The sequence below is a fragment of the Dermacentor albipictus genome, chromosome 1 (assembly GCF_038994185.2).
Source record: "Dermacentor albipictus isolate Rhodes 1998 colony chromosome 1, USDA_Dalb.pri_finalv2, whole genome shotgun sequence".
NCBI lineage: Eukaryota > Metazoa > Arthropoda > Arachnida > Ixodida > Ixodidae > Dermacentor > Dermacentor albipictus.
In genome coordinates, this window is record NC_091821.1 from 109,499,535 (window position 1) to 109,527,450 (window position 27,916).

The 27,916-nt window shown below is 46.1% G+C and overlaps 1 protein-coding gene across 1 annotated transcript in view; it reads right to left on the reverse strand.

Moving 5' to 3' along the window:
* Window positions 1-27,522, reverse strand: part of LOC135907709 (synaptotagmin-15-like) — a 227,025-nt gene extending 199,503 nt beyond the window's left edge. Inside the window, exons 1-2 of the mRNA XM_065439423.1 lie at window positions 27,338-27,522; window positions 25,265-25,511 (exon numbers count right to left, since the gene is read on the reverse strand). The gene's annotated coding sequence lies outside the window, so the exon portion shown is untranslated. The remainder of the gene's footprint in view (window positions 1-25,264; window positions 25,512-27,337) is intronic.
* Window positions 27,523-27,916: the final 394 nt, after the last annotated feature.

Below are 27,916 nucleotides of genomic sequence, written 5' to 3' on the forward strand. Positions count from 1 at the left end.
CGAATGCGTATCCGACACTTTTTTGCAGACACACCAGACACCGGGACGACACCACTTAGAGCCCAATCCACTTGGACTCCCGAACCAGAACAAGCCATAGAACTTGACATATACCTTAAAACTATCACTAAAGAAATTATAAGCCAATCCAAGACATCTAAGCGACCTAAAAACATAACTGCGTCGGAGAGTCACATCATTTCAAATCTGAGCTGCCGGAATGACATTGTTATTAAGGAAGCAGATAAGGGTGGAAGTATAGTTATTTGGCCAATAGAAAAATACAAGCACGAGGCTTACAGACAACTAAACAACCCAGAACATTACCGCAAACTAGATAACGATCCGACATTGTCCTATACAGTGACAATTACCAACAGGCTGAAATCACTTTTGGCTGATGAATTGATAACACCATCAGAATACAAATTTCTTAAACCAAGCAACAAAACTGCCGGACGTTTTTACCTCCTTCCGAAAATTCATAAAATTCCATCCGCTGAGCTATACACTGCTATTATACCAGGCCGTCCGATAGTATCAAACAACAACACCCCGACAGAGAACATCTCCACATTCCTTAACCACTACCTTGGTAACTTGCCGAAAACACTTCCGTCATTTGTACAAGATACGCCCCACCTGCTGAGAATTATAGAAGACATTAATACTAAAGGCACACTACCCCACAACACAATTCTCGCAACACTAGACGTCACGGCGCTGTACACCAACATTCCAATCCCTGATGGTTTATCTTCGATAAAACAAACGCTGTCTAAACACAGTGCACAACACTCTACTGAAGTTTACCTGTCTCTCCTTGAATTAGTTCTCACACATAACTACTTCGAATTTGAAGAGAGTTACTACCTACAGATACATGGTACAAGCATGGGTACGCCTTTTGCACCAACCTACGCGAACATATTTATGGGGATTCTAGAAACAGATTTCCTATCGCGCTGCACTACCAAGCCCCACACATACCTACGATACATAGACGACATACTCATAATCTGGGGACAGGGCCAAGACAGTCTAGATAAATATGTATCCTTTCTAAATTCTGTTCACCCAACAATAAAATTCACATCAGAATCCTCAACTGAGCGCATAAACTTTCTGGACACAACAATATACATTGACAATGGTGAACTAAAGACAACGCTGTATAGGAAACCTTTCGACAAACAACAGTACCTAGAATATACCAGCCACCATCCCAGACATTGCAAACAAGGCATCTTTAAAGGCCAAGCCACACGACTACGTCGCATTTGCGTTGAAAACCAAGACTACATAGATAGACTCGATCACCTTAAAGAAACGCTATCAAACAGGAACCACCCAAACAGTGACCTTCAAACAGCTTACATCGCTGCAACCAAACTTGATCGAGCCGAGGTCCTCAAGCCCCGCCCGAAGATCACAAGAACAACAACGCCTCTTCTTACTACTAAATTCTCAAACGCACTCCCAAACGTGAATAACATCCTAAGTAAATACTACCCGATTCTCACCAGCAACCAGAAACTTAAGAAGATTTTTCCCGACCCTCCCAGAGTAGCCTACAGACGCAACACTAATTTTAAAGATGTTCTTGTGCACGCCAAACTACAGAAAAAGAAGAAGTTGGGAACCAATCCCTGTGGTCGCCCCAGGTGCTCTACATGCAAACACATTCAATCCACTACTACAGTAAAAAGTACAGCGTCGAATTACACACACAAAGTAACTTCGGCTTTCACCTGCACATCAAGCAATGTAGTCTACTGTCTAGAATGCGCCGCTTGTAGCAAACAATACATGGGTGAGACCGGACAACAAATCAATACAAGACTCAATGGTCACCGCGCGGACACAAAACACAATTTACCCAAAGCAGTAGCCAGCCACTTTAATGAACATGGACATATGTTTGACAAAGCAAGGCTCTATATACTACAAACAAATTTCCGTTCCCCTCGCGAAAGGAAGTACACGGAATCATACCTCATACACAAGTTTAATTGCCTACACCCGACAGGAATTAATTTGGCACGCGGCAACTTAGAATCTTTAAAAGCTGTAACTTAAATCTGAAACTCTCATATCATCAACCAATACACAAAACACATTAGGCCACCAGCCAACTTTAATTCTTAACCTCACCTACTCTTTCATTTCGGAGGAAAAGAGGGGGGGGAGAGGGGGAGAGAGGAAGAGGAGAAGGGGAGAAGGAAAAAAAAAATCCTGCTTACTACTCAATTTAATGTACTCTTTCAGGATTTTACGTCTTTACCAAGTGTACGATCCCCTTCTTCCATGTACACTTGCCCGCGCCCGCTTCTGCACGCGTCGCCCTCCTGTTTGCTATACCGATTTCGCCCCCCCCTTCCCCCTTACCCCTTTTTTAGTCCTTTTTTTTTTTTTGAAACCCCCTCGACAACACATTCCGAAGTCAATATGCCTTTTTCGGCGCCTCAACCATCGCCTTCTGGATGCCGCCGTAACGACACCTACGTTAAGCGCGTGGGTCAGTGCCCCTTGAAAGACCATGCCGCTGCCTTTCATTCTCCCCACACATTGCACCGCAGACTCCCCGTCGCCACCTTAACTATTTCAAAATTACTCGACCTATTGCTTGACCGGCCGTTCTAATGCCTCAAAAACATGCCGCCAACGACTCCCTCGGATTACCTCCTAACCGTTCGCATCCCCAACACGCTCCCAAGCCCCCATATTTCTTAAAGATTTCATTTTTCTCTTGCTTTTTCTTTCACTCCCCCCCCCCTTTGTTGTGTCTTGGTACGGCCCTGGCACCCCCCTCCTTTTTTTTCCCCTTTTTTCTGCTTCTATTTCTTTTCTTTCCTCCCCGCGTGCCCACTCTCACGCTCTTGTCCCTTCGTCTTGAGAATGAGGCTCACAGACGTCGGACGACAGCGCCTGTTCCCTCTTGTAATCTCTCTCTTTAAAACCAGCCGCCAGCAACAACACCCGCACGTGACGTCACTGCACTAACCCTTTAAAACTAACACGCCGAGGATGACGAGGCCGCCTTTGACGAAGATAGGTCCACCTGTCGAAACGTTGGCCAGCCTGTCTGAGGCACTTCAACCCTGTTTTAAAAAAGTTTATAAGACTACATTCGGGATGCGTCACGGAACGACGGCACAGGCCACATACTTTATTTGCTCTTATGTATTGTTCCGAACATTATAACGAATGTGAATGTACTTCCCGGCTTAAGTGACCATTGTGTTTTTACTGCTGGTATAAACGTTCAATATGTGTCCGTGCCGAAGAAAGAACCCAGAAAGATTTACGTGTATAAGAAGGCTGATTTTGGTGCTATAATTTCGGCCATTTGAGTACTATTTTCCTACCTTTGATGCATTACTTGATGAATTGAGCATTGAAGAGTTATGGAAGCTGTTTAAAGACAAGCTTCTTGAATTACGCGATACATTTGTTCCTACTCATGTTATCTCATCTAAACGGTCAAAGTATAAGCCTTGGTTTAATTATCAGCTGCGCACACTAATACAAAAAATTAGGAGCGCTTACCTCAAGTTTCGGAGAGCGAAGTCCCAGAATACTTGGTTAGAACTGAAATGTTCGAAAAAAAGTTTTCAGGGTCTTGCGGAGCAGGCCAAGCATACTTATTTCGGACTCGCTCCGAGACAGCCGAGGTGAACGGACGTGTCGTCAGCGCGCTCCGTAACCACCGAGACGACGCGACCTTCACCGACCGCCCTTGCCCGGGTCGCTATCGTCGGGAGTCATATGGGAAGCGGCCTTCTCGCCGTTTCCCACCGACCACCTTTTTGAAGCGGACTCTCCCATACCAAGCTGCGGTGGTGACGCCGCACCCTGCCGCGCCCAACGCCGCATGGAAGATGCCTTACACCGTAGAAGGCTCCGATATCACCGCCGCGGAGTTATCCGACGGCACATGGACGGCGTTCGAGATGCAACGCCGCTACCGACGCCCATCTCCGCCTGAACAACAACCTGCCGGAGCCCAGACGCCGGCCACGACGCTGTCTGCCCCGAATGCGCGGCAACGCGGCCGCCCTCCACCGCCAACCAGAAAGCGCCCGCTTCCCCGCCTGCCCTCGGACGACCTCAAGATAGTCCTTCGCCCGCAGGGCACACTCAACCTCCACACCGTCGGCCCCGCCCGGCTGGCTGTTGCCATTTACGCAGCAGCCAACGTCGACCAACGCCTGGCAGTTACTGCCGACCAGGTTAGAATGCACCCCACTAACAACACAGTGACAGTGAGCAGGCCTGACAGTGCTCGTGCAGTGTCATACGCCAAGGTCCGCGCCATCACCATCGACACCACAGAAGTCCCTGTTGCCGCCTACGCCCCAGCCCCAGACAACTCCGTGCGAGGGATTCTGTACCGGGCTTACAGCTATGAAAGCGACGCCGAAATCTTCGCCGAGCTTCGGGCTCGCAATCCCGACATCCCTATCGTTGCTGCGCGGCGTATGGGCCAGACACGACACTTTGTCGTCACGTTTGCCAACACCAAGCTGCCCCGATACATGCGGTATTTGGGCTTCACTTTCGAGGTCTTCCCTTACAAGGGGCGCCCGGAGGCTTGTTTCAACTGTCGCAAGCTAGGTCACAGAACAGATGTGTGCCCACAACCGCGCCAACCCATTTGCCGCCGCTGCGGTGTGGCCCACGAACCTCAACGAGTCGGCCAACCACCCACTTGTCAAGCCACGTGCATCGTATGCAAAGGCCCACATCCCACCGGCAGTAGAAGCTGTAAATACCGTTTCGTGCCAACCAGCCGAGCTAAATCTTCCAAATCCTCCACGGACACTGAAACTGACCCCGGCACCTTGTCACGTGGCCATCAGACTCGCTCTCAGAGCCGCGACCGCCAACAACGACCCCCAGGAAATGACGCTTTCCCACCACTGCGAAGCAGCGGCTCCAGTCACAACAGCCCTAGCCGCTCCCCATCGCGCTCTCGGGACTCCCGGGCAACCTCCCAGGTCGGGCCGGATACCAAGTCCACCAAACAGGTCGCGTGGAAGAGCCCTCCACCAGCCACAAGCCAACTGCCCGACCCCCAGGTAAGGGAACTGGCAGAAATGGTTAAGCAACTACAGCTACAGTTAGCACAGGCAAATGCTAAAATTCATAGCCTTGAGTCTGCACAGGCGCACCCACAACCGCGGCCGCAGCAGGTGGCTCGCGCTCCCACCTCCGACTCCACCAATGACCCCAACATGGACACCGACCAGCCCAAGTGCAATAAGCGCAAGGCACCTCCCCCCCTCCTCTACCTCTGACCTTGACGCAAAATTCGAAACTTTTGACGCCCGCTTATCTAAAATAGAGGACGTCCTAAAACGGCTGACCCCCACTATCGACCAGCTCATTGAAGGCTGCACTAAAATGGCAACCAATATTCAAACCCTAACCGCACGCCTCGACCACCTCGCGGGCCCTCCGCAAACTGACGCCCTCACGACATCAAAGCCCACTCAGTCGCCTGGTGCGCTTCCCTCTACCGAGAGTGCAGCCGCGCGTGCGTCTGCTGGCGGTATTATCAAAACCGACGTAGCGTTTCCGCAGCGTCCCGAACCCTACAGGAAACGCGATGGCTAGCGCGCCCATCACAGTATGGCAGTGGAACTGCAGGGGCTTCAAGGCAAAGCGGAGAGCCTTGGAGTATACCCTGCAGGCCCAGCCATTTACACCCCACATTATAGCCCTCCAGGAAACATACACCGACACAAAACTAGCCAGCTATACTGCTTACAACCAATCGGTGGCGCCGGATCTCCGCCCGAGCACCGCCATCCTTGTACACCGCAACCTCACCGCCAATCAACTCGATCTTGACTACCCCGAAGTCCCACACACTTTCGTGCAGGTCCTTCCAAACAGCCGAACCGAATCCCCACTCAACATCTTAAACGTGTACAGCCCCCCAAGTGACAAGAGCACTAATGTAGCCACTCTCCTCCGCAAGGCGTGTGCGATCGCGCGGAACGAGATGCTACTTATAGTGGGTGACTTTAACGCACCACACGCCGAGTGGGGCTACCCCAGCAGAGCCTGCGGTCGTAAAGGAGCCAAGGTTTGGGACACTGCCCAGACACTGGCTCTGACGCTCCTCCTCGACCCCGAACGGCCCACCCGTATCGGTAACAGCATCACGAAAGACAGCTGCCCCGACCTCACTTTCGCCCGCAACATCCCAGATGCGCGCTGGGACAATCTCGGTATGAACATAGGTAGCGATCACTATGTTCTCAGCACTACGTTCACAGCCACACACAGCAAGGGCCCTCGCCGCACATTCAAACACACCAACTGGGATGCTTTCCGGTACGTACGAACTCAGCGTCCGCAAAGCCCCATAGACGACCTCAACACATGGACAGATACTCTGCTCCGCGACGCAGCCAACGCCACCTCCACAGTCACGCAGGAGGAGGGTGGCCCCACCCCAGATGCTAAACTCATGCATATGTGGGAGGCCCAGCGCAGCCTCCACGCTCGCTGGCTCCGACGCAAACACAACCGCCCTCTCAAGCTTCGCCTCGCTCGCCTAGAACGAGAGATCGAAGCCTATTCCACCAAACTTAGTCAGGAACAGTGGTATCAGACTTGCGACCGACTCGATGGGCAGTTGGGATGCAAGAACACATGGTTTCTGCTCAAGCACTTGCTTGATCCGACCCACACCAAGTCAGCATCACAAAAGAATCTCAACCGCGTCATACACGCGTTTCCAGGCACGAACCAGGAACTCCTCGCTACCTTGAAAGACAAATACATAAACACCTCCACCGACATTCCCACCCCCTTAAATTACAAAGGCTCCCAGAACCCAGACATGGACAGAGACATCACGGCGTCGGAAGTCCGCGCCGCTCTCAACCGCATCAAGACCACTGCGGCCGCCGGCGATGACCATATTACCAACAAAATGCTCCGCAACCTGGACGACCAGTCGGTCGCAGCACTTGCGGACCTTTTCAACCACCACTGGCATGAAGGTCGCCTTCCAGACTCCTGGAAGCATGCCAAGGTAATCTTCATACCCAAACCAGGCAAACGACTCGATATAGGCAACCTGCGGCCCATCTCGCTCACGTCTTGCCTGGGGAAGGTTATGGAGCACGTAGTTCTGAACAGACTCCACACTCACGCAGACAAGGAGAATCTCCTCCCCCCCACGATGTTTGGGTTCCGGGCTGGACTCTCTGCCCAAGACATCATGTGGCAGATACAACACGACATACTCGACCCGGGTCCCATCCGGGCGACACGCACCATTCTCGGCCTCGACGTCAGTAAAGCGTTCGACAACGTGTCGCACGCTTCTATACTGACCAACCTCTCACAGATGAATGTAGGCACTCGCACCTACAACTACATTGCCAACTTTCTTTACAACCGCACTGCTGAACTCCACATTGGAGACCTCTGCAGTGACAAAGTCACCATGGGCACCCAGGGAACACCACAGGGAGCTGTTTTGTCCCCGTTCCTATTCAACATTACTATGCGGGGCCTTCCCACACTTCTCGACACCATACCCCACATTAAGCACTCAATATACGCCGACGATATTACCCTCTGGACAAACACTGGCTCGGACGGGGAGATACAAGATTCACTTCAACAGGCAATCGACACCGTCCACACTTACGTACAGGCAAACGGTCTCGTTTGTTCGCCCACCAAGTCTGAACTGTTAGTTATACGAGACAGACGTGTTCGCCGACCCGTCCCCGACCCTCAAGAGCCAATCACGCTTCACATTGCCACCCACCCCATAGACCCCGTACAGACCATCCGCGTGTTAGGCATGCTGGTTCAGAACAACACGCAGAACTCGGAAGCCATCCAACGCCTCCGAACCACAGCCCACCAAATCAACGGCCTAATCCGCCGCATTGCCACTCGCCGCAGGGGAATGCGGGAGACCGACCTCTGCCGCCTCACACAAGCCTACCTCATTAGTAGGATTGTCTACACATACCCTTATTACCACCTCCGCCGCAAAGACGAAGAGGCAGTAAATAGCATCATCCGCTCGGCGTACAAGGCGGCAATGGGACTGCCCCAGTCCGCCAGCACACAGCGTCTCCTTCAGCTTGGAGTATACAACACCCTCACAGAGCTGATAGAGGCACACAAGACTGCACAGGTACACCGTCTTTCTCGCGCCGAACACGGTCGTTACATTCTTAATCGTCTTAATATCAACCCTACAGGTGACATCCACCCCACTGCTCCCCTCCCGACTGGAGTCTTCAGTCGGCTAGTCATCAGACCCATGGCCAAGAACATGCTACCCGGCCGTCACGATAGGCGCCGCCAACTGAAGGCACAAGCCTTAGACGTCACCTACTCCGCCGACGAACATGCCATGTACGTGGACGCGGCGAAATGCGACTGTAACACATACGTAGCCTGCGTAGCGACGCCAACCACCACTCTCATCAGTGCCGCTACAGTGCGCACACACTCCTCCACCGCTGCCGAAGAGGTTGCGATCGCGCTAGCCATCGCGGATCCCCGCACAAGCACGGTTCTCAGTGACTCTAAACAAGCCATCCAAAATTTCTCAAAAAAGTCACTCTGTCTCCCCGCCGCACACATCCTCCGCGGTTGCACTCTCGACAGAACTATAAGCTTAGTGTGGGTACCTGCTCACGCGGGGAACTCTGGGAACGAAGGGGTCGACCGTTTAGCCCGAGGCCTAACTAACCGGGCGGCCGGCCCCTCGAACCCAGATGCGCTCGCAGAGGCCCCCAAATCCTACGCTGAAATTACAAACTTCTATAAGGAGACGAGACGCGTGTACCCGCATCCCCACCCCGACCTCGAACGAGCGCAAGCCACCATGCTTCGCAGACTGCAGACCGATTCAATACTCAGTCATTCTAGACTTTATTTAATCACTGGAGGGGATTATGACCCCGTCTGCACTAAGTGCGACCATGGAGTGTTCGCCACTCGGGCACACATTCTCTGGGGATGCGAGGGTAACCCTCCCCCACGATCATTACTGCCAGTTCCCTCCGAAGAGGGTTGGAACCAGCTGCTGACAAGGCAAGACAAGAAAACACAACTCGCACTCGTTTCTTGGGCCCAAGACGTCGCCCCCACCTGGGAGCCACACTAGGCCTACCTGCCCTAACTTCCTACCCTGCAGTGGCAAAATAAAGTTGTTTCTCTCTCTCTCTCTCATACTTATTTCGAAAACCTTGGTATGAAGTTGCTCAAAGATTCCAACATGTTCTGAAAATTTGTTAGGTGTAACGGTAAAGAAAACAATTCTATTCCCCTCTTAAAGAGCTCTGAAACCATAATTGATGCTGATGAAGACAAAGTGAAACACTTTAGCAATTTTTTTCTTGTCAGTGTTTAGACCAAAGCGTTCTCGCACTGTTAATCTGATCTGCCAAATGGTGATTAAACAAATGCCTGAGGTTATGTTTGGTGTAGAAGGTTTGCGTAAATTACTGCAGGAGATGAAGCCGACGATCGCTTGTGATCCTGATAATATTCCGGCAGTGATTCTTAAAAACTGTTCTGGAATATTGTGTTTTACTTTTCTCGGTTATTTACAAAGTGTTTATGAAATGCGCGCTTCCTTGAAAAGGTGACGTGAACACATTTTTGAACATTTAGTGACATTTCCCACGTATCGCACCATGTCCTTATAAGGTCTAAATCAGTCTGTAATGATGAAATGTCACTTGCGTTATCTCTGACTCTATAAATGACACAGTAATCCGTAAACATTCTAAATGAAGACGTAAGGTCACTTTCAATATCATTAATAAAGAATAGAAATAAAGGGGGACCCAAAACTGATCCCTATAGGACACGTAAGGTAACTGGAACGTATACAGAAGAAAAACCGTTGAGCACCACAGACTGCTCTCTTGCACGAAGATATTCGGCAATCCAAGCTATGACACTGTTATCCAATTTGTAGGCCCTAAGTTTTGAGATTAGGAGATCATGTGCAACCGCATCGAAGGCTTTTTTGAAATGTATAAATATGCTGTCTATTATTTTGGTTTTGTCTATTGCCGAGGCCAGATCATGAAAGAATTATACTAACTGTGTAGAGCATGAAAAGCCTTGTCGAAAACCATGTTGACTAGAGCTTAGAATCTTGTGCTTAACTAAATGCGACATGATTGAAGTATAAATTATGTGTTCCATTAACTTGCATGTGATACTTGTTAAAGACACGGGTCTGTAGTTCTCAACCGAACCTCTCGTTCCGCCTCGATCCTTGCCAGCTTCCAATCGCGCGGCAAAACAGACTCAGATAAACATGATCTGGCCTCGGCAATAGACAAAACCAAAATAATAGACAGCATATTTATACATTTCAAAAAAGCCTTCGATGCGGTTGCACATGATCTTCTAATCTCAAAACTTAGGGCCTACAAATTGGATAACAGTGTCATAGCTTGGATTGCCGAATATCTTCGTGCAAGAGAGCAGTCTGTGGTGCTCAACGGTTTTTCTTCTGTATACGTTCCAGTTACCTTACGTGTCCTATAGGGATCAGTTTTGGGTCCCCCTTTATTTCTATTCTTTATTAATGATATTGAAAGTGACCTTACGTCTTCATTTAGAATGTTTACGGATTACTGTGTCATTTATAGAGTCAGAGATAACGCAAGTGACATTTCATCATTACAGACTGATTTAGACCTTATAAGGACATGGTGCAATACGTGGGAAATGTCACTAAATGTTCAAAAATGTGTTCACGTCACCTTTTCAAGGAAGCGCGCATTTCAGTCATGCACTTATACCTTGAGTAATATGGCATTAAAGAAGCTTGACGAATACAAATATTTAGGAATTTGAATAACGTGACTTAGGATGGAACAGGCACATTACGCATATTAAGAATAAGGCAATACGTTCATTGGGATTCCTCCGCCGTAACTTCAGTCAATTACCAAATCAATTAAAAGAGCAATTGTATTTCACTTATGTTCGTAGTTTACTTGATTGCGGTTGTATTTGTTGGGATCCGTACACGGCTGATCTCGCGGAACAGCTTGAAAGAGTGCAGAATAGAGCAGCGAGGTTTGTTCTTAATAACTACAGTAGAAAATTAAGTATGACAGAAAGTAAAATTAAATTATCGTGGCAAGCATTAAAAGACCGGCAAAAAGAATCTGAGGTCGAATTTTTTCCACGCTGTTTATTTATTATTCAAAAACAGGGATTGATAGAGACAGATATATAAAGTCGCCTACTTATACGTCGTTCAGACGCGACCATGCGCTGAAAGTCCGCGAGTTTTCTTTCAACGGTGACGTCTTTAGGTGATCTTTTTCTGTTCGATCTATAAGAGAATGAAATGGTCTTTCGCCTGACATTGTTAATATTGAAAACAATTATCGCGCCTTATGTATGTGATCAGTTGTTTCTTCCTTTAAAATGTAATCCCCCCTGCTGTAATGCCCGCATGGGCGATGCAGGTATGTAATAAATAAAATAAAATAAATAAATAAATAGATAATTATCAGAGTCCCTTGAGAAAATTACTCAAGGACTTGCGCGACGTTTCAAGCATAACTTGCCGATAGGACTAAAGAAACCTCCCTCGGGAAATGACTTTGTTAAAGTAACAGCGACAGAGCTTGAAGGCATTATTAGATCGTTACCGGTGTCAGCCCCAGGTCCAGATGGCATTACAGCAGGAATGCTAAAAGTTTTCTTTGATTATGCGCCTCAGGAGCTGCTAAGTACTATAAATTTCCCTATAAAAATTCCTGAGTTCCAAGAGAGTGGAGAGTAGCTAAAATTATTCCACTGTTGAAGGAAAAAGCAGCTGGACTTGACCTAGACAACAGAAGACCAATTTCTCTTACTTCCAATGTCGTCAAATTAATAGAAAGGGTTGTTCCCGGCCATATTTTTATTTATTTTTATTTAGAAAATACTGCAGGCCTTGTAGTGGCCCTTGCAGGAGGGGCAGAAGTACAGAAAAAGACAACAACAACAAGGAAATGCAAGAATACACGAGTATCAAAACAGAAATAACAACAATTAATTACATTGGAATGATGGTAGGAAAATAAAAATAAACTATTTCAGAAACACTGCAACAAAACAAGATAAAAAGAAGCAAACAACACTTTTCAACTGTCGCATGTTCAGCTGTCAATGCATTCAATGCTGTCAGTGTTAATAAGAAGCGATATAGGCAAGTTATTCCATTCGGTTATTGTGCGAGGAAAGAAGGAATATTTAAAGGTGTTGGTCCTGGCAAAATACGGAGTTAATGACTTGGCGTGCCGGTGCCTTGTTAATCGCTCTTTTAGTGGTATGTATTGCTGCGGATTAAGAGATAGCCGATTATTCTGAAGCAGATAGAGGGACTTAATCCTTTGAATTTTCCTTCGCAATTTTAGTGTTTGTATATTATTCATTTTCATTAAGTTTGAGGGAGAGTCAGTAGGACGGTATTTAGAAAATATCAAGCGCACAGCGTTTCGCTGAATTTTTTCTAATGCATCGATGTTGCGTTTCGTGTACGGGTCCCAAACAATTGCCGCATGTTCTAGTGTAGGCCTTATAATAGAGTTGTAAGCCAACAGCTTGGTTTCCGGAGGTGCCATTTTTAATTTATGCCTGAGCAGGCCAAGTTTTCTTAAAGCTGAAGCACATGTATCAGAGATATGTTTAGTCCAGGAAAGATCGTGCCTTATGATAACCACCAGGTACCTATATTCCTGGACTTCGGATAAGGGTTGAGATGCAAGATCATAAGTAAACGGTAAATGGTGCTTTTTTTTAGTAATTCTCATAGAAACTGTTTTATTAATGTTGAGCTCCATGATCCACTGCTGGCACCAGGAATGAATGCTCTGAAAGGTAGAACTTAAGAGGACTTTATCTTCGTGGTATTTAATTTTATTAAATAAAACACAATCATCAGCAAACAATCTTAATTGAACGGGGTGAGCGATTACTTCTACAATATCATTAATATATATTAAAAATAACAAGGGGCCAAGCACGCTTCCTTGAGGAACACCGGAAGTAACTGGCACTTAATCTGAAGGGCAGTCGCTTATGCTGACGAATTGTGTGTGCTTAGTTAGGTATGCAGAGATCCAGCTAATTAAGTATGGCGGCAGTTTTATGCTTTCTAGCTTCTCAATTAGTTTATGGTGACTAACAAGATTAAATGCTTTTCTGTAATCCAGAAATACAACACCGATCTGACCAGGTTTATCAAGAATACTAGCAAAGCTGTGGATGACTGAAGCTAACTGAGTGACGGTAGAAAACCCCTTCCTAAAGCCATGCTGTACCGGTGCGAGGATGCTGTTGTCACTTAAGAATTCTTTTATATGATTAGCTATAATATGTTAAAATAGTTTGCAGCAAGATGAAGTAAGGGAAATCGGTCGATAGTTCGTTATTATTGTCGCTTCGCCTTTCTTAAGCACCGGTACAACCCGAGCCGATCGCCAGTCTTTGGGAAGGGTGGCGGAAGATAAAGATACTAAAAATGCGCACTAGAAAACGTGCAACCATTTCTGTATAGCGGCGCAAAAAGGCACTTGGGATGTTATTCAATCCTGGTGATGATTTCATTTTTAAATTTAGCAGCATAGAAACCACACCGGTCGTTGATATAACAGCACGGTCAACACAACAAGGGGTACGGCTGAAGGGTACATGGTTCGAGACACTCAAAAATACGCTGTGAAAAAATTGATTAAAATGTTCCGCTATACATCGCTTTTCAGTAAATGTCACACCATTGTGCACAATGCAGTCAATTGGTTTCTTTGTGCTAGCTAGATGGTTCCAAAATTTTTCTGGTGCACTGCGTATAAAGGTAGGCAGGGTATATTGAAAATACCGTAGCTTAGCCTTGAATACAGCCCGATTTAAGGCCTCTTGAATGTTCTGGATTTCAGTGCAAAGGGCATGCCGTCGCTTTAGCCTTTTTAGTTTTCGTTTAAGTTGCAGTACTTTTCGTGTAATCCACGGAAACAAATTTTATGCAGGATGATACCTTTCTCAATCCTTGTCAGATTGGATTTCGTCTCGGCCACTCCATATGGTGTGCCCATGTAGATTTGGAGAGCCGCACTAAACTTGCTCGCCGCAAACGAGAGTACGCAGCTTTGGTGACGCATGTAGCAAAAGCATACGACTCTGTGGAATATTGTATTCTATTCAATAAGCTTCCGAGGTCCACGAATTTCCCGAAGTATATAACCACTTGGATCTATGAATTTATGATGGATAGAGAGTTTTATTGTTATCAACACGGTATTTCGACGTCTAAACACGAGCCGCCGACAAGTGTACCACAGGGCCGTTTTTTCCCCCATCTTATTTAACGTTTTGCTAAGTACAATTCCTTTGTGTCCGGAAGTACATGTTTATGCTTATACGGACGATATCGCATTTTTCACATCCGCAAATAACATACATTCACTACATCAGTCAGTGCAGAATTAAAAACGCTGCAGACATGGCTAGAGGGGTTACGTATGTCGTTAAATATTAGCAAAAGTGCGCCATTAGTATTTCCGTTAACTGCACAGGTGCACATATCTTTAGAATACCGACAGAAAATCATTCCTCAAGTTGACGCAGTCAAGTACCTTGGTGTTATTTACGATGACAAGCTCACCTTGCGCAGTCACATTGAACATATTAAAACAAAAGCAAAACATGCCGTATAGCTATGCTCTGCCGGCTCAGCCACCGTCGCTCTGGACTACGCAGGAATACCTTACTAATGATATATAAGATGTATGTTTGGCCTATATTCGAATTCAGCTGCGTATTATTTTCCGGTGGTCCCGCCTACAAAACTAAACCTCTCATACTTTTAGAAAGGGATACTCTACGATTATGTCTTGGGCTACCTAGATTTGTTGCCAACACTGTTTTGTATCATGAAGCTCATATATCCACCCTAGATTGCGGATTACGCATGCTTACAGCTCAGAAACTTTTAAAACTTTGACTTTTTAAAAAGACGTACGCAATATGTATTTACCATTGAACCGTCTGAGTTTTTTGAAGTATCGTGGTAGAGATTACACAGACGTCAGATAATATTTGTGCAAGCACAGTTACAAAAATTGGATGTGTCCTTGCGCCAAGTTTGCCATTCAAATGACGCCTTACCAGACGTCAAAATTGAGTTCGAGGACATATTTCCAAATCATGCTAAACTATTACCAAGCAGAAAATTGATTAATATCTTACACGGCCACATACATCAGCTAACCACTGCAGCTGACAATGTAATAGCTACTGACGCTTCTGTGTGCAATGAGAAGGCAAGAATGGGGATCTTCTCTGAATCTCTTCAATGGTCTCACTCCCTTCGCCTTCCCGACACCCATATTTCAGGCAGAATTATTAGTGATTATATCAGCATTACGAAAGCTTCCCCAAAATGACCCATTAGCCGTTATTGTGCACATCATTTACTGCATCTTCAAATTCAAGAATTCAACGAGCATATTATTCTATTGTACATCCGTACTTACGCAAAGTATGTTTGATTTGGGTACCGGGACATCGTAGGTTTCACTTGAACGAAAAGGCTGATTCACTCACACGAGCATCCCTCAATGGCCTTATCATATCTCTTTTGACGACATCAGCTTATGTCACCGCGGCTAGGTACAGAAATTTCTCTATATCGCAAAATTCTGCAATATCCATGCTAACACGGTCTTCTGAATTCCACCACCTTGGCTTCCCATGGAATAATAATCGGTGTCCTTCAAGGCAACTGAAAGTTTCCTTTACAAAATAGAGATGTCGTATGACGCCTCTAAATTTTTAGTCACATAGGTTTGGTCTCGCTATGTCCCCTCTATGTTCTTTGTGCAATGCACCTGAATCTATCGATCATTACTATCTCTCGTGCCGCCGATTTTCTAGACAAAGAAAACTCTTAGGAAACTTATTTCGCAAACTTGGGCCATCGCTAACCTCGCCAACCATTCTTTCTTTTGAGGTGCCTTCACTGGGATCCAGCGACAGGAATGCTTTTCTTTCAGTTTACAATTTTATTAGAGAGACAGAAAGAGTATCTTGCTGAATTTCTAAAATGATCAATTATTTCTATCATTTCATTTCTTCATGTTGACTTATTTCATCAAAATTCTTGACAATACTTTCATTAAACTTCTAAATTACATTTCTTTAGTCCCACGCTCTACTATTCAAATCTAGTTTTGCTTTAATTCAAAATGTACGGGAAACCGCCAGCTTCTTGGTCAATCCCCCATAGTAGGTGGTGGTGATAAACTTTATTGAAAGGGGGAAGGGTAAAGAGGGATGTGGCTGAGTGTTAGGGCTCAAGTAAGGCCCTGGGCCTGCTTGGCCTTTTCCGCCCAGTCCACCAGTTCAAGTTGTCGGTCGACGTCCCCGGAACTGAGCCAGGCTGTCCAGTCAGTCTCGCTGCTGACGGGGGGATGAGAGAACGGGAGCGAGGTGAATTCCCACATTATGTGTGTGAGTGTTCCTGTTTCTGAACAGAGCCTACATTTGTCGCTTTCCCTGCCCCCTGTGATTTTGTTAATGTATTTTGGGTGTGGGTATGTATTTGTCTGAAGTCGCCGAAACGCGACCGCTTGCGTTTTGTCGAGTTGCTTGGCCGGTGGTGGGAGCGCGCGACGCCTCAAGCGATACCAATGGGCTATTTCATAATAAGTCTCGCAGGGTTCCTCGTGTCTCTCCTCCTCATTCACGCCGTCCGCATCCGCGGACGAGGCTCGGCGCGCGAGATCTCGAGCCAAACTGTGAGCCGACGCGTTGCCGGGCACAGCCGCGTGAGCGGGGGTCCACACGAGGGTTTTCAAGCCGCTTAGTGGGCGTCGTGTGAGGACATGGTACGCCTCTTTGCAAATTCGACCACGGACGAAATTGCCGATGGCCTGCTTGCTGTCGCTGATGACGGTATTCGCGTCCGCATGCATGGCCATGGCAATCGCGGTTTCCTCCGCTTCCACCACTCGGCCAGCCATGATTGTTGTATGTTCTATCAGTCCTCCGTTGTGATCAGCTACCACCGCAGTCATGAGGTCGCCGCGAGGGTGTATGGCTGCGTCTGTGTAGACCACTCCATCTTGCGAGCCATAGCGGTAGGTATGCGCCAGTGTTTGGGAGACAAGACAAGACCCGGTCGGCCTCCATCTCATAAGTGGGGGAGGTACTACGACAACATCGCGACGTCCTCTCGCGTTCCCGTTCTCCCTGGAGCTTCGTTCTGGTCGCTGCCTGCGCCCGCGGCCACCCCTAAAACGACGGGCACTTCAAACCCCGGTTCTCCTGGCGCCTATAGCCCTCCAACTCCTTCGACTCCACTTGTGGTGTCCTCTCGTACTGTGACGAGCCCTTCCCCTGTCCTTCCGGGTCTTCGCGATGACGAGGTTGATGCATGGCTTGGCAACTACGACCACGTGTTTTCTTTTAAACAGTGAACCGACCCACAGAAATCGACCTACGTTGCATTTTATCAGACCGGTGTTGTGAAAGACGTGCCATGTCAACCAGGAAATGGACATCGAGGATAGGTCAACGTTCACCACCAAGCTACGGAAAATCTTCGCTTCCTCATCTGGTCATGCGGAAGTCACCAAACAGAAGCTGGACACGCACCTCCAACTTCCGCACGAGTCCTACACCTCGTACATAGAGGACCTGGCTTTGTGCCGCCGTACGTACGAGCCCTAGCATGACGGAAGCCGGCTCCATCGTGTTAAACGCCCTAATAGTGCAAAATCCGGCTGGTGTCCAAGACCACTTCCACGTGTCAGTGATTAGACGAGCTGTAGTCTCTTCGTCTTCACAAAGACCGTAGCGATCATCAGGTTCTCCCCAATTCGATTTACGTGCCCTCATTCGTAACAACATCCGCAAAGGCCTTCAAGTACAAGAATAGAGGCGTCCTCCTGCCTGCGTCCCACCCTTAACCTTCGCCTTGTTCAAGGTCGTGAAGCAAGAGTTGACAGCGATGACCACACCTACAACGCCTGTTGCTCCGGTAGCGCGCCCGACACCAACGTATGTGGATGCTGCTTCGCTACCGACCTCTGCCGTGACCTCTGTGCCTACTGGATTTACCTATATGGACACTTGGCTTCGATGGGCACCAGGGCGCTTGCTGTGCCATCCTACATACCATCAATGGCATCGACTTCGTCCGGTTGGTTCTGCTGTGGTATACGCGGCCATATATTTCGCTCCTGCCGCCGTCGCCAGCAGGATGAAAAACGAGGCGAAGGCGAGTATGAGAGATACCGTACCCGTCGAACCGATACCTATTATCCCGGACCATACTCGTTCCCTCAGCAGCGTTCTTATTCGTCTCGTCCAGCTGCCCTGAATCTACCTCGTAGTTCCCGTTCGGCCAGAAGTTGTTCTCCTTCGCCCTACCACCACCGCTTCGTCCCATTTCACATCTTGCTGACTCGGAAAACTAACTGTTCCAGTTTTTGGAAGGGAAAACTTTAACCCAGCCAGCCAGCCAGCCAGGCAGCCAGGCAGTTTAACAACGACCGATAACGATGACCGATAAGAAGCAGTTTTCCCCTCCAAAAACTGCAACAGTTAGTTTTCCGAGTGTTGGTCAGCAAGACCGACTGACCGACCGACCAACGGACGGACGGATTTATTCGACATCATGATTACACAATGTCAGGAACATGTGGAAAAGGGCCAAAAGAGTGCGTCTTGACAAAGTTCCCATAGTTCCCTCTAAATAATGGTACTTATAAGTTGTACAAATCTATGTAAAAAAAAAGAAAAAGATTTGGCATTACAGCGATTATTAATACAAAAATAGCACTTACAAGCATAGTTCACGATTCAGTTTAATAAGTTGTGCAGATCTACTAAAAATATTTGGCACTCAGTGATTATACAAAAACAAACATGTTTCACGATACAGGAATGTGAAGCAGCAATCCGAAGCAACAAATATAATTTGACAAAATGAAAATGATACAGAAATAAATCACATAGCATTATCAAGTGAGTTAAGTAATGATGGTAGTCTGTAATTCAGTGACTGTGCACCGTAGGTGATTCGTGTTAGTGCACCATAGATGTTTCAGTATGCCGTGTATGGTAAACGTTAGTATTTTCTCTGAGGTTAGATATTTCCTGAATCAAATTGTTGATTTGTTTTTTGCTTCCTATATATCGCTTAAACAGTAAATCATTGTAGATAAAATTTATGGTGCTTATTCGAGGGCTGCTGGAAAGCGGTTCTGTGTGAGCGAGGCGCGGTGTGTTACAATTGCACGAACAGCTTTTTTTTTTTTGCAATGTCAAAACCTTAGCAATGTTAATTGTGGTGGTACTACCCCAAACTAGGCGGCAATAGTTAATGTGTGATAGAAATAGCGAATTGTATATTAGCACTTTAACGGTTCGTGGTAAACAGAAACGTAATCTTGTTAGTATGTCAACACCTCTGGCAATCTTTTTGGAAATGAAATCAACGTGATTATTCCATGTTAGGTGTGTATCAAATAACTCCAAAACTCTTGACGAAGGGAGCAAGTTCAATTATAGAAGTACCCATGATGAGGTCGCCGTTAATTCTGGCCGTTTTTATTTTTTTGTTTGAAATAGCACAGCTTTAGTTTTAGCGCTATTAATGGTTAGTCAGTTGAATGAGCTCCTTTTATTTAGTTTATTAAGGACGTGATTGCAGCGTGGTACCAGCTCAGTATTATTAGAAGACGTAAAAAACAAGCTAGTATCGTCAGCATGAATAATGAACTTAACGGTCTCATCAATGCTTGTGATGTCATTAATATAAAGATAAAACTACAAGGACCCAAGGGTACTTCTTAGTGAAATCCCAGAGTTAATTTCCATGGCGTCAGAGGTATGAGCGTTGATGATAACCCTCTGGCGGCGATATTGTAGGTATGTTTTTAGTAAATCTAGAAATACTCCCCTAAAGCCATAGAGTTCAAGTTTCTTTATTAATGTCTCGTGATTAATACTATTGAACGCTTTAGAAAAGTCAACGAAGACACCCATGCCTAAAAGCTTGTTTTCTATAGCACTCAAGATTAGTTATTTTTGGGTTAATATTGCCAACTCTGCCGTACGACCTTTGCGGAATCCAAATTGTGAATTTGTCAGTATGTTATGTTAATCACAAAACGTAGTCATTCTATCGGTAATTAACTTTTCTATACACCTTGAAAACACGGGAAGTATACATATTAGTCTGTAGTTCGACATTTTTTTGTTATCGCCACTTTTAAACATGACACTCGCTATTGCTCCTGCATTGCATTAGGAAATTTGCCTTGTGCAAAGCAGATATTATAGATGTGCTCAAGAAAAGGAGCTATAATATGTATGACATATTTTACTGGTCCAATTTGCATGTCATCGCAATCCCGGGGTCTGCTGTTTTGGAACATCAGAAATGCTTTTTGAATTTCATCTGCACTGGTTAGTTTCAGGAATGCGCTATCACGGTTAGTATATGTGAGATAATCTAAGTTACGTGAATCATGAGGATTGTCAGCTAAAGTTGTGAAAAATGAATTAAAAGAGCTAGAGATATTCCCGATCTTGATACACCATCTACAGTTATGTCTGGAATACGGTTGTGGTTTGTGCTTGTCCTGCCCAGTAGCATGTTAAGTCTCTTTCAGATAATGTCGCTACGTTTCACCCCTTCGGCGTTGAAAAGTTAGTTAGTTAATTCGGGTTTAATGGCGCAAAGGCGACTAAGGCCATGCTGCGCCAGTCACAGGACAGTATAAGATCTAATGTTAAGGTAGTTATAGCTGTATTACCTTAAAGTCGATGCAGATAATCGGTTTCACATAAAAACTGGAACAGGTTAGTGAATGGCACTAGTGGGTCATCGCCCAATATCAAGGCAGGGTGCAGAGGTATATGTAAGTGATACAGATTTTTGAAATGTTTCTGTCTCTGTGTTTCAGTGTGTGGGCATGATATAATGATGTGGGTTACTGTGAGCGTTTCGTGACATTTCTCGCATGTTGGTGGACTTTCGTTTCGAAGTAAAAAGTTGTGTGTTAGATGCGTGTGTCCAATTCGAAGTCGGCATAACATTACCTCATAGAATCGTTCTTGGTGAGTGCATGATTTCCACTCGCGAAGCAGGGGTTTAGTTATATGTAACTTGTTATTTACGCATGAGTTCCAGTCTTGCTGCCATTTTGATGCAAGGGCCTTACGAACCGCTCTGATGCTGTCTTTGTATGGAAGTGTTATGTGTGTGATGCTTTTGTGCGCTGCCATGGATGCGCTTCTATCTGCAGCTTCATTCCCTGCTATCCCAACATGGCTTGGGACCCAGCAGAATCGTATGGTTCCTTCGTATTTCTTGTTAAATACTATGTTTAAGATATCGCCAAGCAGGGGCTCAGACGCGGAGTTTAAGTTAAGGGCTCTTAGGGCACTTAACGAGTCGGTATAAATGATAGCATTCTTCTGCTTGTCGGAAGTAATTTTCTGAACTGCCAACCATATCGCATAAACTTCGGCGGTAAAGACTGAAGAAAAATTATTTATGCGAATGCTATTTTCCCAATTTTTTGTTACGATCCCGACACCTACGTATTCTTGTGTTTTAGAGCCGTCAGTGTAAAATTCTGTGTAATCTTTGTATTTTTCTTGGATAGCTCGGAACTCTTGTATTATATGCTCTTGTGGAATGTCATTTTTATTTATATGTGTTAACGTCCAGTCACACAGCTGTGTAAAATTGCACCACGGGGGCAATCTTGCTGGCCTTTCGGCAACCTGCAGGGCTTCGGGAGGAACATCATAGGTCTGACAATATTGTTCGTGTCTTAAGATGAGTGGCCGAATCATGTTTGGTTTATTTGTGTAGTGTATTCGTGATTGGCACTGTGTTACGATGTTGTAGCATATATGTTGTGGTGATGACCGAATTCTTAGTACATAGCAAAGTGTGAGTTGTGCTCTGCGGTGCTGTAATGAAGGCTCATTAGCGTCAACGTATAAACTTTGTACAGGCGATGTCCTGTAGGCACCGCTCGCCAGTCGTAGGCCAAGATTGTGAACCGGATCAAGTCGCTTAATGTAGGACTGCCTAGCTGCTCCATAAACTACACTACCGTAGTCGAGGATGCTACGTACAAGGGAACGGTATATACGTAATAGACATGTTCGGTCAGATCCCCAGTGCTTACCTGATAAAACCTTAAGGATATTTAGCGCTTTATTTGCTTTAATTTTAGTTGCGTTAATGTGGGACAGGAAGTTCAGTTTAGTGTCAAATGTTACGCCTAGAAATTTATAGTGTTCTTTGACGGGCAGCGTTGTACCATGTAAAGTGAGACCTGGAGTGCAGTGTAACCCTCGCTTCTGCGAAAAGAGAACTGTAACAGTTTTGTGTGTTGAGAACCGGAAACCATTTTTATCAGCCCATTTTGTAAGATTATTTATTGTTATTTGTAGTTGTCGTTCGCAGGTGGGTAGGTTTGAGGCGCGGCAAGCTATTTGCAAATCGTCGACATATATTGAGGACATAACTGATGGTGGGATGACTTTATTTACAGAGTTCATTTTGACTATGAAGAGCGTCGTGCTGAGAATGCAACCTTGTGGAACGCCATTTTCTTGTGTGAATGTGTGCGAGAGTGTTGTGCCGAGACGTACTTGAAATGTTCGGTTTGACATGAAATCGCATAGACAATTTAGCATTCTTCCGCGAATTCCCATGTCAGCCAGGTCTCTCAAAATTCCGTATCGCCATGTGGTATCATATGCCTTTTCAAAATCAAAGAAAACCGCTAGGCAGTATTGCTTGTGAAGAAATGCGTCACGGATTTCTTGCTCTAGTCGCACGAGATGGTCAGTGGTAGAACAGCCCTTTTTGTATCCGCACTGGTGTTTGTCTATTAGGTTTCTTGTTTCTAGGATGAATGTGAGTCTTATGTTTATGATGCTCTCATAAGATTTGGCTAGGCAACTTGTTAGTGCAATGGGTCTATAGCTTCTAGGGGATGTAGCGGGTTTACCAGGCTTTAGAAAAGGAACTACCACTGCTTTTTTCCAATCTGTGGGCATTACTCCAGATTCCCATATCTTATTGAAAAATTTAAGAAGTGCCCCTACCGATGCTTGGGATAGGTGTGCCAGCATTGTGTAGTGCACACGGTCAGGACCTGTTGCCGTTTTTTTTACCAGCAGAGAGAACTCTGTTCAATTCGTGTATTGTGAGGGGTTTATTGTACATTTCAGCTGAAGCCCCAGTGGTAGGCAGGCGTTGAAAAGATTGTGAAGGTGATGCTTTTTGGGTTGTCTAAGAACTGCGGTCACTTTGTTCCTAAATTCTTTAAACATCCGCAAATCGTCCAGATCTCTTGTTTGCAAGAAGTGCCTGTAAACAGTATCTTTCTGTTTGATCAACTTTAATATGCTTTTAGTAATCCAGGGTTTCCTTGATTGTTTTAGAATGAGCCTTTTTGTTATTAAAGCATTTCGTATAACAAGATTTAAATAGCTTTAGAAAAGCGGGATAGCCATCATCAGGGTCCGACTATTTGTACACTGCTCCACAATCTGTCTGCAGCAATTCCATCTGAAAGTCTTCTAACGTTAATGGGTTTATATCTTGAACTATTATAGACTGTCGGTTTTTCAAAGGTTTGTTTTCAACACCTGATTCAGTGAAAAGGAAAATTGGTAAGTGGTCACTTATTTGTACACCGATAGTTCCTGAGACAGTATTATGAGCGTTCAAATTAGTGATGAAAACGTTTCACAATGTAGCAGTGCCATTTTGTATTCGCGTGGGTGCAGCAATTAGATTAGAACAGCCATTTGGCTCTAGCAGTGTTACGAACTCACATTGGGTTACTGATTCTTGTAGCATGTTAATGCTTACATCGCCACCTAGAACTGTGTTGTAGGTATTTTCATTTGCCAAGCTCAAGAGCTCATCTAAGAATTCAACAAAGGTCGATGTGCAGCCAGTTGGCGGGTGATACCATACGGAGAAAACGCTATTGTCAGAGACAACGGTTAAAATTTTGAAATCAGTGTTACTTAAAATGTATGGTCGATATTACGTCACCATCAAATAAATCATTAATCAACAGTAACACAACCCCACCTTTCTTTTCAGAGCGGTTCAGATAATAGGTATGACAGCCGGAAAGACTAAGTATGTCACATTCGTTCTGATACCAGGTTTCAGTAAGTATGATGACTTCAGATGAAAAACCAAAGCAAGAAAATAACGCATGTAGTTCATCCTGCTTGTTTCTGGCGGACAGGGTGCTCAGGTGAAAAAATAAGGGTTTACCCTTCGCCGAGTAAAGATCTGTTACTGCGGACGGTGCCAGAGCAACGTCACACACATCCATGTTTTATGAGAGGGGTGACAGCTAGAATCCTAAATGTTGATTATTGTATCTTATCTAAGTCCCTAGGGCAAGTCACGTGGAGCGCATTCGATGTGTCAGTTTTCCTTGCGAGTATTTTGCCTTCCTTCATCCATGCGTACTTCCATTTTTCTCCCTTCTTTTTGGCAACCGTTGTTCCAAGAAGCTTTTTGAAGACCGGAAACAAGTGTTCATTAACGTAGACGGGTGAATTACCCGAGAGACCAAGGTCAGCGGCGAGGATTTGCTTTTTGCGCGCTTTTGCAAGAAGTGCATCACGTTTGGCACGTGCCCGGAACTGCACAACTATGTTTGGGCACCCACTATCATTCCTGCTCACGCGGGGACACATTTCAATGTCATCTTCCCTAATGTCTCCTTCGCAAGCAACCACGATTTGCTTTACAAAGTCTGTAACGCTTTCATTTTCTGTGGGCGGTATACCTTCCAGCTCGATGTTCTTATTTCTAGAACACTGTTCGAGACTTTTTATCCTTTGATCTGAGCTACGCGCGAGCTGTGTGAGCGATTCACACCGAGAAGTCAGTGCGCCATTTTCTTTCTTTAGTGCAGAGTGTTCTTTTTCAATTTGGTTGCAGCGCATAGCTATGGCGTCGAACTGCTGGCTGAAGAAGTCGAAAGACAACTTCAGTTGTTTAAATTCTTTCCGTGGCTCTTTTTCAAGTGAAGATCGCATTTCACGCATTTCCTGTCTCAAATCCTTGACGAATTTCGCAATTTCCGGAGGCATGACGGCAAGAGACAACAGACATGCACACTTTTCGCTTTTAGGCAGCAGCAGCAACATGTATGCTGGAGACAGGATCTAATGCACCAACCTGTGTAGTAATCACAGCGTAAGTGTGGGCGCTCGCTGCTGCCGCTGCTGTCGAAGTGAAGCTAGGAGCCAGTAGCAGCTCTTGTAGTTTCCGCGTCCGTCAGGCAGCCAATGGCACTTACGCTTCCCGAATGTGATCTGAACCAGATGACACGTCAGGAACGCGGCTGGCCACGTGCGACGATGCGTCGCAGGTCCAGCGACGACAGTGGACGAAGAAGCTCCGGTATTTCAATATCCGTGGAAACCTGTATGGTAACCACAGCGTAAGTGTGGGCGCTCGCTGCTGCCAAAGGGAACTTCTTCTGCCAAAGTGTTTCTTTTTCCCGTTATGCATTTTTGCTCTTTTACTACGTACGTCCCACTTCTGCCTAGGTCTTCTATGAAGGCTGGCAGTAATTCTGAAACAAATAAAAAGATCGTAAATTCCTCCTATTCGTCTGGCTAACAAGCTTTATGTAACTGTTGAAGGTGTTCCTGCGCAACGAACACGTTCACATTTCTCTTCCCCAACCGTTGCCGTCTTTTCTGTTCTGCGTTGTGATTTGTGCTCCGCAAAGTGAAAACGCGTTATCGTGGACCTATGTTGCACGGCGATAATAGTTTATTCATTCACTCCGACGGACAGCGTACTGTTCGTGATTTCGTCGATTGCGTTCGCCACCCCATTTATACGGACTTATCCTAGGCTGTGACTTCGTACACTCTGCTTCAGCCATCATTTCATGTTGAGTGAATGTTGTACATATCACCGACACAGCGCTTGCACCCATTTTTGGACTCTTCCCTTTCATGCTTGAACTTGGTTCTCGCAGCAGACTACGACCTGCGTCTTTGTCACGAAGACGTTGTAGCCGTCGCATAGCCGGATAGCCCACGGAGACGCTGTAGTCGTCCCTTCCTGTCGCTGTACTTCTCACGGAATTCTCATCGCCTCTCGTCTCGTCCGGTTTTCACGTGGCCGCGCCTTTCTGTCTGTCTGTATAACACAAACCCGCGTATACATATAGCCACATAAGATTTCAACGTCCACTATAATGGTCGTTGTTGCGGTTCCGCGTATTAGCTAGAGATAATCCAGCAGTTTCTTAACTCCTTATTACCCGCCGTGCTGACGCAGTAGCTATGACGTTCTGCTGCTGAGCACGAGGCCGCGGGTTCGATCACCAGCCACGGCGGCCGCACGTCGATGGGGGTGGAATGCAAACAAGTTCGTCTACTTAGATTTATATGCACGATAAAGAACCCTATGCGGTCAAAATTAATCCGGAGTCATTCACTACGGCGTCTCTTGTCGCCCCAGTGTTGCTTTGGGACGTTAAGCCCCACGATGAAATCAGTCAATCAATCAGTCAATCAGTTAATCAATCAATCAATCAAAGATAAATAAGTTCTACCTCGTCAAATTCCTCCCTCCACTATAAAAACTAAATGAATCTCTAGATGCTCAGCTCTCGTAAGTGATAACGTAATCTGTCGTTTCGGTGAAATATGGAATGCCATGTTCAAACCAAGTAAAAAGTCACTTGTCATGTCTCCTTATTCGCTCTTCTTGATACAAGAGAGAGGGAGGGAGGGAGGGAGGGAGGGAGGGAGGGAGGGAGGGAGAGATACATCCTTTGAAAAATGCTTACGTTGGCCTGGCAATAAGCCTAGCAATCCTCCCGTCTCTGTCCATGCTGGCATTGCTGCCTACAGAAGGCCTTGAATACCCGCCGTCGTTGCTCAGTGGCTATGGTGTTGGGCTGCTGAGGTAGAGGTCACGGGATCGAATCCCGGCCGTGGCGGCCGCATTTCGATGGGGGCGAAATGCGAAAACACCCATGTACTTAGATTTAGGTGTACGTTAAAGAACCCCAGGTGGTCGAAATTTCCGGAGTCCTCCACTACGGCGTGCCTCATAATCAGAAAGTGGTTTTGGCACGTTAAACCCCATAATTTAATTTTTAAGATCTTGACCACAGTTCTCAAGCGGAATTTGGACCTGCCTAATTGACCCTCACAACGTTGTGTGTTAACAACACAGGGCCTTCTTGCTCCGATACTGGCGTCACGGCCGTACTCTTACGCTTACCAGGTGTGACGGCGTTCCGTGGTAGCGAACGTGAAGATTCCGTAACGGCGAACGACAAAAGTGGAATCTGAAGCAGTTTTGTAAACGTTTTAGTAGAGTAGATTGCCGGGCCAGTTGGTGCATGGTGAACATGTAATGGTTTCCAGCAGGTACGGACGCGAGCACAAGTAAGTAGAAACGGACAGGACAACGCTGGAATTACAACTGAAGTTTATTGTGAAAACATTCCACAAATCTCCGCCACGCATGCGTATACACCCAAGAATAATAACAAGGTTCGTAGTCATTTATCAACAAAAGTTATACACGTACACAAAAGCGGAGTCACACCCCTTCCCGACAAAGGCAACAACACGTGGATTAACATGACAAATTTAGAAATTGAAGTTATTTATCAGTGATATGAACCGAAGGTTCACTCACACATGTATGCGCACCCAACTTTTTCATGTGGAACGCTTTGCTAATTTCTCTTTCCAGTTTACTGCGCTCTCTCCCCACTATCGATACACTATCAAAAGCTGGTCGGCATTCGTGCTTTTTGCAATGCAATGGCAAGTTCCCTCCTGTACCTTTAGG